This window comes from Engystomops pustulosus, chromosome 1 (genome assembly GCF_040894005.1).
Source record: "Engystomops pustulosus chromosome 1, aEngPut4.maternal, whole genome shotgun sequence".
Taxonomy (NCBI): Eukaryota; Metazoa; Chordata; class Amphibia; order Anura; family Leptodactylidae; genus Engystomops; species Engystomops pustulosus.
This window is the reverse complement of record NC_092411.1, coordinates 87,414,234-87,430,468: the sequence shown is the minus strand read 5'-3', so window position 1 is coordinate 87,430,468 and position 16,235 is coordinate 87,414,234. Positions and strand designations below refer to the sequence as shown.

Sequence of the window (16,235 nt, the reverse complement as noted above, 5' to 3'; positions counted from 1 at the left end):
AGCCGCAGGATGACAAAGAGGGACACGGGTGAGCCCGGGATGTGGGAGCACCCGCGACAGTACCCACCCTTCGCCATCCCCATCTTCTTGGTCTGGAGGAATTTCCAGAGGAGACCACAGTCCAGGATGTTATCCTCACCCTCCCAAGAACTATCCTTAGGACTGAACCTCTTTCAGTCACCGTCTCCATGTCCAGAACCTATTTTATCTCAAAGATGTCGGTGGAGTCAGCTTCAGGAGCTAGAGGAGGGACTTGCCCGGAAAGCAGTTCAGGATGACTGGCTTGAGGAGAGACACATGGAAGTTCAAGATGCGCATGATGGGAGGAAGATGCGGCTTTTAGGCCACAGGATTGATGCAGCTCAGCAGGACCCAGTAAATGTGGACCAAGTTTGTAGCCAGGGATCGTTAGCCGGATATACCTGGAAAGAACATGGTAGGAGGCCAGCATTTCTTGTTGCCCTGGGTCTTGGTTTGAGCAGAAGCCTGTAGTAAAGAAAGACGTGTCCGCTTCCAAATAGACTTCAAATCCCCAACCAACTCTTCCATGGTAGGAACATCGGAGGACACAGGCAGAGAAAGAGGAGGGCATGGGTGCTGTCCACAAATGATGAAGAATGAGCAAAGCCGACAGATGCTGAATCCAGGGAGTTATAAGAAAACTCTGCCCACGACAACAGAATGGACCAGTCATCCTGAGGGGGAGAGGTAAAATGCCAGAGATAGCAGCACAGAGTCTGCTTAACTATTTCCACTTGGCCACTAAACTGTGGAGTCTATGGAGAGCTGCGTATTGGCAACGGCTAAAGAAGACCAGCAGGTTTGAGACGTGATGGATTATTTTGGGCACAGGAAGTACAGGAACCCACAAAAATCTTTGACCAGATCAGGCCACCAATAGAAACAGGAAATGATGGGTGACAGAACGCTGCACCCCATGGTGCCCAACCACACGTGAGCAATGTCCCTAAGTCAGATCGGATGTAGGTCTTGCCAGGAAGTAGCTGCTGAAGGTCCACTGAAAGGGCCACAAGCAGTCGCTCAGGAGGAATGATATGCCTAGGAGCCGGTTCTTCTTCAATAATATCTGAGGCACGAGAGAGGGCATCAGCTTTGACTTTCTTTTCTGCCAGATGGAATTGAAGTTGGAAATTGAAATGGTAAAAGAAGAGTGACCAGCGAGCTTGTCACAGATTGAGCCATTGAACAGGTCTGGAGGCTTTTATGATCTGTGTATATGAAGACTGGAAAATGAGCACCCTCCAGAAGATAGTACCACTCTTCTAAAGCAAGTTTTATGGCCAATAGCTCTTGGTTTCCTGTGAAGTAATTCCTCTCTGCAGAGGAGAAAGTCAAAGGAAGAACCCACTGTCACGAGTGCTCCCACGACCTATATCGAGGCTTACCCGTGCCCCTCCGTACTTGCTGGCACGGCACCCATGCTGCTAACCCGCTTCTGATTCCAGTCCGTGAGCCATGCATGCGCATCCACCTCTCCTAGAGTGTGCACCCTGGCTTTAAAAAATGTTAAGGGCCAGCGGACCGTTAGATGGAGATGGCCATTTCCCAGAATTCTATTTAAACCTGCTACTACACTGAAACACGTCCAACCTGCTTTGCGGTGGGCTCTGGTGAGTACCACTTTGACTCGGGTTCCAGGTGTTTCCTTACGTCATCGTTCGCGGTAGTCTGAGGATCCACTACCTCTGAATCCTGACAGAAATATCCGGCCATGGATCCTGCTGAAGTCCCGTTACCCGATATGGCAGATCGTACCACCATCGTGGCTCAGCAGACCCAGCAAGTTGCCGTGCAAGGTCAGCAACACGGTCAAGTCTCCACCATGCTACAGCAGCTATTGTCGTCCTGGCGGCAGCAACAGCATCTGGTTCCTGCAATACCCTCCAGTACTGCAGCTGCATTATCTTCTGCAGAACCCAGACTGCGTGGTTCAACTCTATACCTTAGCCTCTGAGTTGGACTGGAATGGGGCAGCCTTATTTGCCACTTTTAAAAAAAGACTTTCCGGACCGATCAAAGACGCCTTGTCTGCTCGGTACCTGCCATTTTCTCTGAGTTATCTCCTTGGCTACTCAGATAGATATCTGGTGCTCTGAGCGCCTCAAGGAGCAATGCCTTAATCAAATGCCAGTCAGGACCCAACGCCTGCCTCGCTTGGCTTCGGTTTTTCAAAACCCACTTCTATCGATATGCACGATGCCGTGGCGACTCTACCATGGCATCGTCCAAACGAATGTCCTATAGAGCTGCTGCCCTGCACATCACCTCCACGAGGACGAGTTTACCCGCTGTGCATGCCTGAAAATGCGACCATGTCAGCCTATATCAATGAGAACCTGCAGAAGGGGTTCATCTGCAAATCCTTTTCTCCTCCCGTTGCCGTTTTCTTATTTGTGGCCAAGAAAGAATGATCTCTCCATCCCTGCATTGTCTATCGGGGGCTCAATAAAGTGACAGTCAAGAATAGATATCTATTACCCCTGATCACGGAACTCTTTGACCACCTCTGTGGTGCCAAGGTTTTCTCTAAATTGGTCCTTCGAGGAGCATACAATCTTATCCGCATACATGAGGGCAACAAGTAGAAGATTGCCTTTAACACTTGAGACGGACACCTCGAATATCTTGCCTTGCCCTTTGGACTGTGCAGTGTGCCTGAAGTGTTTCATGAATTTTTTAGTGATATTTTCAGAGACTTGCTATACACCTGTGTCATAGTCTACTTAGAGTAAATTTTGGTGTTATCGTCTGACAATCTCATCAAGTCCACGTATGACAAATTCTTAGGCATCTAAGGGCAAATAGTCTCTATGCCAACCTGGAGAAGTCCAGTTCCATCAGAAGAGCCTTCCATTTCTCTGAATTATAATCTCCGATAAAGGCCTACAGATGGATCCTGACAAGTTAGCCTGGTTACCTGTTGCCGTTGCCGATAACCAGCTGCCCATGGACTTTCCATCTTCCTCTTGGAATACTGTCATCTGGGTGGTAACTGACCAGTTCTTTAAAATGTCACATTTCATTCCACTACCAGGTCTGCCATCAGCTCCTCGCCTTGCCAAACTGTTCTTCATCATATCTTTCAGCTACATGGAGTCCCGCTGCACATTGTTTCTAACCAAGGGTCAAGTTTGTCTCCCCCTGTTGACGATCTCTATGTAATCAGCTTCAGGTGAATTTGGACTTCTCTTCTGCTTACCATCCACAGTCAAATGGACAAGTAGACAGGATTATTACAACTCTGGGCTGTTACTTTTGTCATTTTGTCTCTGCCTGTAAGTATGACTCGTCCACTCTTTTGCCATGGGCAGAGTTCTCCTATAGCTCCGTAGACTCTGAGTCTGCTGGCGTCCTTACCCACCTCTTCCTCTGTCAATTCCCTCAGATGTTCCTGTGGTAGAAGAGTTGGTGCAGGACCTCAAATCAATCTGGGATCAGATTCGTCAGTTTCTACTTCAGGTGTCTGCCCGCACCAAGACCCAAGCGCATGTTTCCTCCAGTCTTCTCCACGGGTGACAAGGTGTGGCTATCTTCCAGATACGTTCAGCTGAAAATCCCTAGCTACAAGTTTGGACCATGTTTTCTGGGACCTTTCGAGGTGATAAAGTGCATAAACACTGTGTGGAATAAACTCCGCCTTCCTCCCAGAGATCATGGGAGCTTGTAGACAATATCCTGGACCATGATCTCCTGCAGGGATTTCTCCAGCCCAAAAAGAGTGGGAGGCCAAAGGGGGAGGGTACTGTCACGGGTGTCCCCCCGACCCATATCGCTGGTTGCAGGCTCACCAGTGCCCCTCCGTACTTGCTGGCATGGCACCTGTGCTGCTCACCTTTCCCCGCTCCTGATTCCGGTCCGTGGGCCATGCATGTGCGTCTTCTTCTCCTACTGCATGCACGTGCCAGCTTCAGAAAACTTAAAGGGCCAGTGCACCATTAATTGTCGCTGGTCATTACCCAGATTTCTATTTAAACCTGCCTCTCTATATACACTCTGCCAGATCTTTGTTCGTAGTGCCTCCGAAAAAGCTATTTCATGTGATTTACTTTATTTCTGAATTCCCATTGTGACCCCCGTTCCATTATTGACTCTGATCCTGTTCTGCCTGTCCTAACCATCCGCTACATCCCCCGACTCCGATCCTGTGCTGCCTTTCTTGACCTCCTGGCTGTTCCGGTCCACGAGTTTGCCTGATGATTCTGTACTTTGCCTTGGCCACCACCAAGGACAAAGTCACACCTGTGGAATGACCTGGTAGTAGCACGCCTCAACAAGTCCAACCTGCTTTGTGGCGGGCTCTAGTGAAAACCAGGTACCACTTAGATTCCAGTCCCAGGTGTCGGCTAACGTCATCATCCATGTAGCCCCTACTGAGGAGGTGTCAACTTCCAGCTTGAATGGCTTATCTTTATCAGGCCATGTGAGCACTGGGGCCGAGGCAAAGGCTGACTTCAGTCTAGAGAAGGTTAGTATTGACGTTCTTCTTGGTCAGTGCCAAAATGGGAGACACAAGTACTCAAAGTGCCCATCACAATTACCAAAGGCGGTCTTCCATTCATCACCTTTGTGGATGCGGATGAGGTTATACACCCCACATAGGTCTAGTTTGGTGAAGACCTTGACTCCACGTAAGCGATCAAAGGCAACGGATAGCGGTTCTTCATGGTGATCTTGTTTAGGCCTTGATAGTCTATGCATGAGCGAAGTGACCCATCCATTTTGGCCACAAAGAAGAACCCGACACCGGCAGAAGAAAATGACTTACGTATCAACCCCTAAACCGAAATTGTGTAGGACAGGCACTACCAAGGTATACAAATGTATGTAAGCCAACGCACCCCAAAAGCTATACAATCCTTCACTTACCCCTGAGGAAGTCACCTAATAGGGTGGGGTCTGCCTACCCCATCCCTCTCTCTCTGCCTATACCTGCCTGCCTTGCTTTATTGTCTCATTCTACGACAACATGGTATTGTATATGTTGAGCATGTAGGGATCAATGCATCAGAGCTTTGTTACATTGTTCAATTGCACTTTTCATGCATCATTTTTTGCACTTTAGCTCTATTTGGTTATTCATATTCTGGTCCTTATGGTTATGGTAGTTCTACTCTTGGCAGACTATAGTAGGGGTTTTTAGGGCAACTTGGCCCTTGGCAGCTTTGTACACCCCTCTGGTGTACTTTTAAGTGTTTTTATATTTATTGTTGTCCCGTCTTGATTGTGTTTAAAATTGTTACTTATCCAATAAACATTTTTGTTATATTTCTGTCTAGCATCCCACCTTTTTCTTGTTTTGTTAAGTTTGAACCCCCTCTGCAGATTTCTCTTTCACGTATGCTGACATCACTGCGGTTTCGGGCACAGACAGTGGGTACACCCGCTGTCTATATATGTCCATATATGGAGCAGGTAGATCCACCAGAGGCTCGGAGGACTTTGGAAACAACATGGTAGAAATGGGACAAGGTAGTTCCAGACAACGTGACTGGCATTTCAGTCTTCAGCAGAGAACTTCACCAGTCTGCCAGCCGATTACCAGTGTATGGCGCTACAACCATGGAAGACCCAGAAAAACTGAAGAAATGCATGAGTTTAGCACGTAAAAGAAAAAGTCTATCCTTGCGCAAGACCCCCACTTGTAGGCATAGGGGTTCAGTGCGGTACTGTATTGGGTCGTGGAGAATTTGCCCACTGACTGACTAGTGGTTTCTCAAGATGGACCACAGGAAGACAGTACTGAGAGAGGGCAGCATCCACGAAGTTTGCTTTCTCAAAGGCACAAGGCACAAAGATCCGGCGGGTGTGCAGGGAGAGGCTGGGTTATAAGGGATTCTGTGAATGGCCAGCACCAATCAACGGTGCGCTGGGCCTTCAACTCTTTGGGTTCCAGCACACGTGCACCAAGGAGAAGGGGACGCACGTGTACAACCGCCGGGGCAGGAACAGGGACAGGTAAGTGAAGCTGTGGAGCCGCTGGAGCCGCTGGAGCATGAACCCGCGACCCGGGACGTGGGTCTTGGGAGCCCCCAATTACGCTTACCTTTAAGTTAGTTTGAATCGCACAGCATTATCTGACTGGGTGCAATTGTTTATAGAATTAAATTATACGGGGGTCGGCTTCCTTTTAATTAGAGTGAACTACACAGCATTACACTGCATTATCTATGTCCCTTTCATTTGGAATTTGATATTTGCAACAACAACAAGGACACAATATGGTACACTCAGGTAAAGAATGTATCTTCAGGATCGATTGCTGTTCCAACATAATTTATTCCAACAGTGTGAGTTTAAGTATAGTTTGCAGTTTCCAGGATCATAGTGCATTAACAGAATTAAAAATTTGATATTGTTAAAATCTGCATTACAAGAATTAAAATTGTCAACTTGAAATTGTCAAATATCCTGAACCATGGCCTTCTGCAGAGGTTTCTCAGGCCCAAGAAGATGGGGAGGCTGAAGGGGGGGGGAGTACTTTCATGGGTGCTCCCGCCACCCTTAGCGCGGGTTGTGGGCTCACAAAGTCACACCTGCGGAAGACCTGGTGGTACCACGCCACAGCAAGTACAACCCGCTTTGAGGCAGGCTCTGTTGAAAACCGGGTGCCACTTAGACTCCGGTCCCAGGTGTTGGCTTACATCATCATCCGCGGTGGTCCAGTGGGTCCACTACACCTGCAGCCTGACAGATATGTTTTGAGTTGAATGAGACATGCATGGAAGCAGTTGCAGCTTTTAAGAATTCCAATTGCATTCCAATAAGATCAGGAAGAGAGAGTTACTAATATATATTACTAATATAGTTAAATTTAAGAAACAGTATTACTGATAGAGTATACAAAGTCAGTCAGTAAAAATAAATGCTTGCTCTTGAGAATATGTTACAATTCTTTTAAATTATTTTTTTTAACAAAGGACCTTAATTGTTCTCAGAGGATGACTGAAATGTTCATGATTAGGTTCACTGTACATAAATATAAGGTTATCAAGTAACTTACAGTCCACAACAACAGAGCATCTCTTAGAAGGATATAGAGAAGGAGAATATAGGGAAATGCAAAGAATTTACCATTTGCATAAACTTCTGAAAAGTGGTTGAAGTAAAGTGGTTGGAAACCAACAACTTTCACTTAAGGTATTTCATTAAAAACATACAAAGCTAAATAAAATTTAAAGTTAAGTAAAGCTAACAAGCTATTATGATTTTTCTAAAATCTTATTTTATTATATAAATGATGTAATATTATGTGGTGCCAATTTTAGTTTAGTGTTCTTAAAAAATTGATAATGTTTATGTGATTTTAAAATGTTTTTACTTTGTTATCTATTTAACACAATGACATTGTCATACATTTAATGTAAACACAAAAATAATAATAATTTTAATTAATAACAATACCGTATTTTCCGGACTATAAGGCGCACTTAAAAGTCTTGGATTTCCTTGGAAATCCAAAGTGCGCCTTATAGTCCGGTGCGCCCTATGTATGGCGCTGGGCAGCGGACCATACTTACATAGGTCCCCGCTACCGGAGACCGGAGACAGCAGATCTCCAGCGGGAACTGCAGACCACGCGGCACGAACAACTTCTGCCGCGTGGTCTGCAGTTCCCGCTGGAGATCTGCTGTCACCGGTAGCGGGGACCTATGTAAGTATGGTCCGCTGCCATCCTCCACCTCCCCCTCACCTTCCCCACTCACCTTCCCCGCGTCGCCGCGTCTCTTCTCCGCGTCGCGTCCCGTCGGGTCTCCGCTCCGCCCCCGGACCTCCGCCACGCCCCCGGACCCCGCGCCTTATAGTCCGATGCGCCTTATATATGGAATTATTACATATATAAGGCGCATCGGACTAATGCGCCTTATATTCCGGTGCGCCTAATGGCCCGGAAAATACGGTACTAATGATAATAATAATTTATAAATGATACAGTTAACTCACAGTAATACATTTAATGGTACCGTAAATTTATAGTACCATTGAGTATTTCACATGCATTCAATAAGAAATCTGGGATATCTGAGTGAAAATGCTTTAAGATCTTAAAAGAATATTGACACCTCAAACTTGTTTGTTAGTAGTGGTGAGCGGACCTGAACCCACTGTTGGGTCTGTATCACACATGGCATGTTCGGGTACCCAAAACCTGAAACCAGACATCAGTCAGAAGTTTGGGTGTACGTATGGTCTTGCTCACCCCATGTGCCACTAATACCCACATCTGTGTAAATGCCACAGACAAGGCTGGCAGTGGCATTTAAAGAGGACCTGTCACCAGATTTTGACCACCAGTAACAATGCCTACTGATAAATGGTTTCAAGTCCTTCTCATATCACCTAAAATTAGCTGCCAGTGAGGCCCTGTACCTTAATAACAGACCTTTTGTGACTCATATCTGGTGTTTGTGACTCTTCTTTCTCTCGGGCTGGCATTGAACCATGCCCCATTATTCTGACTGACAGCTCTGTGTCTCTTCAAATCACTGCTCTACCTCCTTGTACTTGGGGACCGTTTGCTAATACTCAACTACAGACATCTAAAGCTCAGTTCCCATGTACAGATGGAAAATATCATGCTAAATTCATAATATATGATCAGTGACATCATCACAGGACTTTCAGCCTAGCAAACTGTACATGTGATTACATGAAATGACAGCAGCCTCCATGAAGGAGGGATAGGAGTAGAAGTCCATGGAGGCTGCTGTGACTTCATGTGGTCAGATACATGCATGGGGTACAGTTTGCCATTAAGAGGCTAAAGTACCTGAGATTATGTCACTCTGGTCACATGACATGAACTTTGACCAGTAAGGAGGCATAAGGCATGGGAAGTAGTATGTGGGAGGGGATGGCCGAGCAGTACAACCCCCCTCTGATGCCGTCCTCCATACCCTCCAGCAGTGGAGGGCTGAGAGGAGGAGAAGAGCTCGTGAAGTGCTTTGCTTACTGCCAGCATCAGCTGGCAGAGTGCAGCCGGGTGCCCTCCATTACCTCCTGCATAGGCTACATCCGGACTATAAGACGCACCACCACTGTTTTTTCCCCATTTTCTGGGGAAAAAAAGTGTATCTTATAGTCCAGAAAATATGATATATGTGCAAATGTGGTGACAGGCTTCCTTTAAATTAATGTGACACTCGCTAGTTGGCACTTACAATGACATCATGTAAAGCAACAATCATTCCCAAAATGGCGCAGCACTGTTGGCATGTTAGTACCAGCACACACTTACCACGTGGTACTCATATATGAATGCCAAAAAAAGGGGCATTTATTAAAGAGTGGAAAGACATCTAAATACAATTTAAACTTATAACAACATATGGTGCTTGTTTGATAATCCCTCTGGCTAAATAAAAAAGGGGTATCTTCATATATTGCTGCTGTTGTGGATTGAGAACAGACATTACCCCATTAAGTATAACACATTTGACCTTATCGTAAAACTTGAATGGAGGACAATTTTTTTTGTGTGAAATGGATATAATCTCCACATATTATTCAAGTGGTTGTCTAACCAATGTGTTCTATTTTTAATATTTTATCAGTTCTATTTTAAATGGTTTAGATATTTATGTGGCTCAGATTGGCTACATGTATATTGTAAACTTTTTATGTTTTTTTATAATAAATTTGTAAGGATTTGCTGGGATGTGGTAGTGCATTATCCACTTTTAGTGTATTTGTAATTTGATTTAAATGCTGCCAAGGGTTTTGCTGGTGGCATTTAAACAGTTTATACCTGCAAAAAAATGCCAGCATAAATTTCAAATCGCAACTAAAACTCAGTTCCAAATATCTAAATGGGTTTTATATGCAGCATTTGCCTCAATTTAAGCAAAACCGATCCTGACTTTATTATTTGGACAAATTTGCCATGTGAGTGGACCATACAAGTAGACCGAATCATTCCCTCTTGTTAATGGATTATTTCCAGGTTAAATAAATAAAACATAACAGATCTTTTAAACTGGCTGCGCCAGTGTCTGTCTGACTCTGTTCTAGAAAGAACATGTAAGCTGCTTGCGCATGTATTTATTAAGTGTCCACCACAAAATCCTGCACATATAGGGACGTTCCGATAGCAATTCGGATTGCAGGATGCACCAGATTATTGAAGACCACACTCTGCACATTAGTGAAGCATCAGTATTGGTAAATCACGGCCAATTTATTTTTATACTGTAATCATAAAAATTGTATTCTGAGTATGATGTAGAAATATATTTTCCAATGTGCACAATTGTCTCTCTATATATTTATAGATAATATTTTGCCTTACACAGATTATAAAATGATTTTTAACAATCAAAGTGCATTTAAAGAATTCATTTTAGTTGGGTTTCCAGGGATGCCTGTTTTGCAATACTTCTGCTTTTTGTTATTATTTATAACTTTTTTATTAACTCTTTTGAGCAATTTTGTGATCATAATAATTACCAGTACAGAGAGATGTCTTTACACACCAATGTACTTTTATATTCGCAATCTCTCTTTTCTAGAGGTTTTTTATGTGTCTGTAATAGTCCCCAAAGTTTTAGGCACAATTACGGCACATGGAAGATTTATTTCTTTTTCTGGTTGTATAAGTCAACTGTTTTTTTCTTCTTCCTGAGTTCTACAGAGTGTTTTCTATTTGGTGTCATGGCATATGACCGCTATCTCGCCATTTGTCATCCACTGCATTACACAACCCTCATGACTATTTACAGATGTCATAGGCTCACTGTAGGCTCCATTGTTGGGGGGTTTATAACTACATTTCCACATATAATTTTAATCTCTCAGCTTCCATTTTGCAGAAGTAATGTAATAAACCATTTCTTTTGTGACTCACCTCCTCTTCTTCAACTTGCCTGTTCAGATACATTTCTGATTGACATACTGGATTTTTCCTGTGCTTCTTTGGTGATACTTACCTCACTCTTGGTCACTTTACTGTCATATTTTCATATAATCATAACAGTTATCACAATACCTACTCACCAAGGCAGGAGCAAAGCATTTTCCACATGCTGCACTCATTTGATTGTTGTGTCTATTTATTATGGGACTGTTATATTTATGTATGTGAGACCAAAAGTGAGCTTTTGTTTCACTTTTAACCGTGTGGTGGGAGTCTTTTACACAATAGTAACTCCCATACTTAATCCTATAATTTATTGCTTGAGAAATAAAGAAGTAAAGGAATCCATTAAAAGGAGATTTCAATTTATTAAATAGAAGCATTTTATATCAAACTCATTATCTATCATATAAATTAATATTCTATCTTAAATATCTTAAATTAAATGAGTGAAGACCAGTTCCAAAGTGTAACCTTCATTTTTATTGGAGACAGAATCCATGTAATTTCTCTTTACGCAGAAGACATTATACTTACTCTTACTGACCGTGAAAAAAAAAATTCATTTGGACCAATCAGCAGACAGCCCACATTGGTACTTATGGGAAAAATCTGGACTAAGGTAAAAACTATTTTATGGACATCAGAAATGCCCCAAAAAAACTGTCTTGTTGCGAAACCTTAATGTACCAATGAAATACCGAGCTAAATGGGAAAGGGACATGAGACCTATTTCAAATGAAAAACCGTACTTACTCTGTCTCCCAGTGAGTACTACAGGATGTCTCATCTTCTCATGTTACAAAGAACATATCAAATAGGGGTCCGTGGAGACTCAAACTGTCCTAGATATGGGCTTGAAGCAGCAGGTACTTTGCACATGATCTGGGAATGTGGGGAACTCAAAGGCCTTTGGAAGGAAGTGCTGGAACTCCCAGGTAGTGTTCTCAGTCACAATAACAGCAGCACAACTCTCATGCTTCTTAGGGGTTCTGGATATAGATAACTTATCAGCATTCAACACAATAGGGATTCAACGATTCCTGGTGTCAAGTTAGAAAGTTAATTTCTGCACATTGGATAAAGCCAATGCCTCCGTCTGTAAGGGAATACATAGATAGGGTGAACAATGTACACAACAGGACAACTACAACTTAGGGTGAGACTGCAATACCAACTTTCTCTAGCTCCCTAAGCGGGCATGTGGGGGGGAGGGAGAGTTATTAAATAGATTGTTATACTTTAGGGTTAATGGGTCCTACCCTTGGGAGCTGACCCTGGGGTGGTTGTTTTTTGTCATAACATTTCATACATCTGATGTTCTATGATGCAGAATTTCCTCTGGAATGTTGTACTTCAGGACTGTTGAAAGATTAGGACCATACTCTGCCCTACACGTATATGTCTTTATATAGTATACTCCACTGACTAAAATGTAATGCATAATCATTTGTTTGTGTTATAAATCAAATAAAAATAAACATGATTGAAAAGAAAAACCTTTGGAAGCAGTGTTACATATGATTCAGTGCCTTATCATTAAACCGACACAAAGGCTGCATCCATTTTATTTAGCCATCTCTCAAACATCCACTTTCCACAACTGTCATCCATACCAACAGTGAGAGATCTAAATAGTGTGATACCTGTAACAAACTGGCTTAGGGCACTAACACTCACCACTTAATGCCTTAAAGTGTAGCACACAGATCAAGACAGCTACCAAGACTTTCCTATGGAGGGTACCAGACCCCAGAAGTCCTGCAGAAATTTTTTTTGTAGTCGCCGAAAGAGTGTTGAAGATGATGCGGTTTTAGTGGGTTCTCTACCACATATTCTGTGGGAATGCCCTCATCTGAGCAGATATCATGAATCTGGTGCTTACCTGCACTGGGCTGCCAGAGATCACCATTTTTTTGTGGTGCACCTTTAACATAGGGCGTGCAACAGACTTTGCATGTTAAATCCTAATCACCCTAATGTGTGTCACATAGTGCGTAGTGCAGCTGCACCACAAAACAGTTGTGTGCGACACATTTGTGGTGCAGACACTTCTTAAATACCTATGCAAACAGTTTTCACTAGAAAGACCGTGCAAAGTCTGACTGAAAACTGGTGCAAAGCCGTTAGTAAATGTGCCCCTATGACTATTACTCTTCTATACTTTGACCTGATAACCTGTTAATATACAAAGGAGAATTATTACTTGCAAGATCCTAACCTGAGCTAAACTGCTGATAACTAGAAACTGGAAGAGTTTAGTTATTCCATCTATTGACTGTCTGTATCAAGAGATCATTGGAGATGGCAGTTTCAGTGGAGTGCATAATATGGAGTGCATAATATATTAAAAACTGCTCAGTAGTTAATTGCAGGGAGGTTTTTTAGTAATAGGCATGTTTGGAAAAAGAGGAAACAACACCAGAAGAGAGATACAGGTTGAAAATTTTAGTGAGATGAGAAGTGACATCTGGAGATAGAGACTGCACAAGATGTGAGTGGATTGGGTCACTGATGTAGGTAGTGGGGCAAGCAGAGGAAAGTAGTCTGGAAACTTCTACCTCTGTAACTGGCTCAGAGAAAGAGAGAGAACCGGGTGAGGTACTGGAGGATGGGGATTAATTGAGTGGATTGAGAAATTATTTTCTGGCGATTGCAATCACCGTGATCCCGCATTGCATTGTCCGACGAGGATTTGGGCCCGGCGCGATTCACTAAGATCGTGCACCTGAGTTCCTTCATGTGTCGCTTCTGCGCCGAGGTCCGCCGGAGTTCACCATCTTCTTACCGGTGTATGTGAGTGCTTGCTCTTGCGACACAAAAGTGCCGTGTTTGGACCCTTAGTAAATGTGCCCCACAGTGTCTCCCCACACGCTTTCTGAGCCATACATGTCCTATGTTTTACCTGATTTGCTCAGCTTTCAATGGAGGAGGGGTGAGGAGGGCTCACTCCCACTGCATTCTCCACCCAGGCATGTGCTACCTCTGGGATCCAGTCCTTCAAAGCACACGAGCGTGCGAATGAGGCCTAAATTGTTTTTAGCTATTATACGGTTAAAATGTCTGGGGGTTTTCTCTGATCTGTTATCGGGCAATCTGCAAATGTGACAGAACACCGGAAAACTATTACAAAATCCTTCTGCACCCCACTCTGTGCCTGTAATACAAATAACATCTACTTGTGACTTTGTAATTTGTAAACTTCAGAGCTAAATGACTGTATTATTGACAAAATTAGACCATTCTTAATTTCACCTATATTTTGTTAGAATTTCTATGGAGCTCTCAAAGGGTTAATAAGCTTCCTAGAAGCAGTTTTTAATAGTTTGAGGGGGTGCAGTTTTGGTCCCACAGTGGAAATAGCAAAAGAGATAATAAAAAAAAGTCAATCATTTTTTTTTTTAAATAAAGAAAATGAGAAAATGAATAATTTGTATTTTTTTATATATAAAAGTTACATATAAAGAAAAAAAAGGGAAAATCATCAACAAACTCCACATTTTTAGTATCACCATGTCGACCCTTACAATAAAAGTAAATTATTACTGAATCTGCACAATGAGCGCTGTGCAAAAAAATTTGTTATAAAACTCACACAAATTTTAGATTTTTACTTGTCCCACAAGAAACACAATGAAAAGTGATTAAAAAGTATGTATTCAAGAATGATCGCTCTGCAAAAGTCAAGCCCTCAACCAGCTGCATGGATAAAAAATAAAAGTGCTACACCTCTTGGAGAATGGCAAAGAAAAAACTATAGATAGATTTTCCCACTGTAGGTTTTATTCTGTAAGTTAAGTAAAACATTAGAAAAAAATACCTAAATTTGGTAGAATTAAGATAACATGTAACTTAGGCTAAATGGTGAATGCCAAAAAAATTGTTTTAGAACTCACATAAAAGGGCCATTGAAAAAAAACTGAAAAAACAATAAATCCTGTAGGGAAAACTGTCTGATGCATGGCGTTCATTTGCTTTTGCACACCGCATGTGGGGTGAATCCGTTCTTTGGGAGAAATTGCATAATGTACTCTAAGATGGGTGTTCTCTTTTATCTTTTGCGAATGTGTAAATTTTATTTCAGTTACTATGAAGTTCTCAAATGGTTGCAAGCTTTGTAAAAGCTTTTTTTAATAAGTTGAGTGATGCAGTTTTTAATATGGGGTGATTAATAGGGTTTCCTATTATTATTTATTTCAAAACTCAATAAAAACAAAAATGATCTAGAAAACATTTAGAATTTTCTAAATTGTTGAATGTTGTTTTTTATTCATAAAAGAATGCAAAACATATTAACTAGAGATGAGCGAGCACTAAAATGCTCGAGTGCTCGTTATTCGAGACGAACTTTTCCAGATGCTCGAGTGCTCGTCTCGAATAACGAGCCCCATTGAAGTCAATGGGAGACTCGAGCATTTTTCAAAGGGACCATGGTTCGGGAATAAAATGTGTTAATTAATTGAAAAAGAATGTCTTCTGATAAGTTAGCAGATGTATGCAAACATCTGCAATCTATTCTTCACTGTTCCGCGCGTATATTATCTCCCGACAAGTTAACAGATGTGAAGAACAGTGAGGAATAGAATAAAAACAGTGAACACAAGATCATTTAAGTGAAAAACACAGTGAAGAATAGATTACAGATGTTCTGCACATCTGCTTACTTGTCGGGAGATACGCTGTCCCGTGCCCCGCTGCTCTCCGTGCCCCGCTGCTCTCCGTGCCCCGCTGCTCTCCGTGCCCCGCTGCTCTCCGTGCCCCGCTGCTCTCCGTGCCCCGCTGCTCTCCGTGCCCATGTCTCCGTGCCCCATGTCTCCGTGCCCCATGTCTCCGTGCCCCGCTGCTCTCCGTGCCCCGCTGCTCTCCGTGCCCCGCTGCTCTCCGTGCCCCGCTGCTCTCCGTGCCCATGTCTCCGTGCCCCATGTCTCCGTGCCCCGCTGCTCTCCGTGCCCATGTCTCCGTGCCCCATGTCTCCGTGCCCCATGTCTCCGTGCCCCGCTGCTCTCCGTGCCCCGCTGCTCTCCGTGCCCATGTCTCCGTGCCCCATGTCTCCGTGCCCCGCTGCTCTCCGTGCCCATGTCTCCGTGCCCCATGTCTCCGTGCCCCGCTGCTCTCCGTGCCCATGTCTCCGTGCCCCATGTCTCCGTGCCCCGCTGCTCTCCGTGCCCCGCTGTCTCCGTGCCCCATGTCTCCGTGCCCCGCTGCTCTCCGTGCCCATGTCTCCGTGCCCCATGTCTCCGTGCCCCATGTCTCCGTGCCCCATGTCTCCGTGCTGCCGCTGCCCCATGTCTCTGTGCTGCCGCTGCCCGATGTCTCCGTGCTGCTCCCCGGTGTCTCTGTGCTGCTCCCCGGTGTCTCTGTGCTG

The 16,235-nt window shown here is 43.8% G+C and overlaps 1 pseudogene; it reads left to right on the top strand.

Annotated features, from left to right (window-relative positions):
- The first annotated feature begins 10,318 nt into the window (after positions 1-10,318).
- LOC140096829 (olfactory receptor 6B1-like) lies at positions 10,319-11,247 on the top strand (annotated as a pseudogene).
- Positions 11,248-16,235: the final 4,988 nt, after the last annotated feature.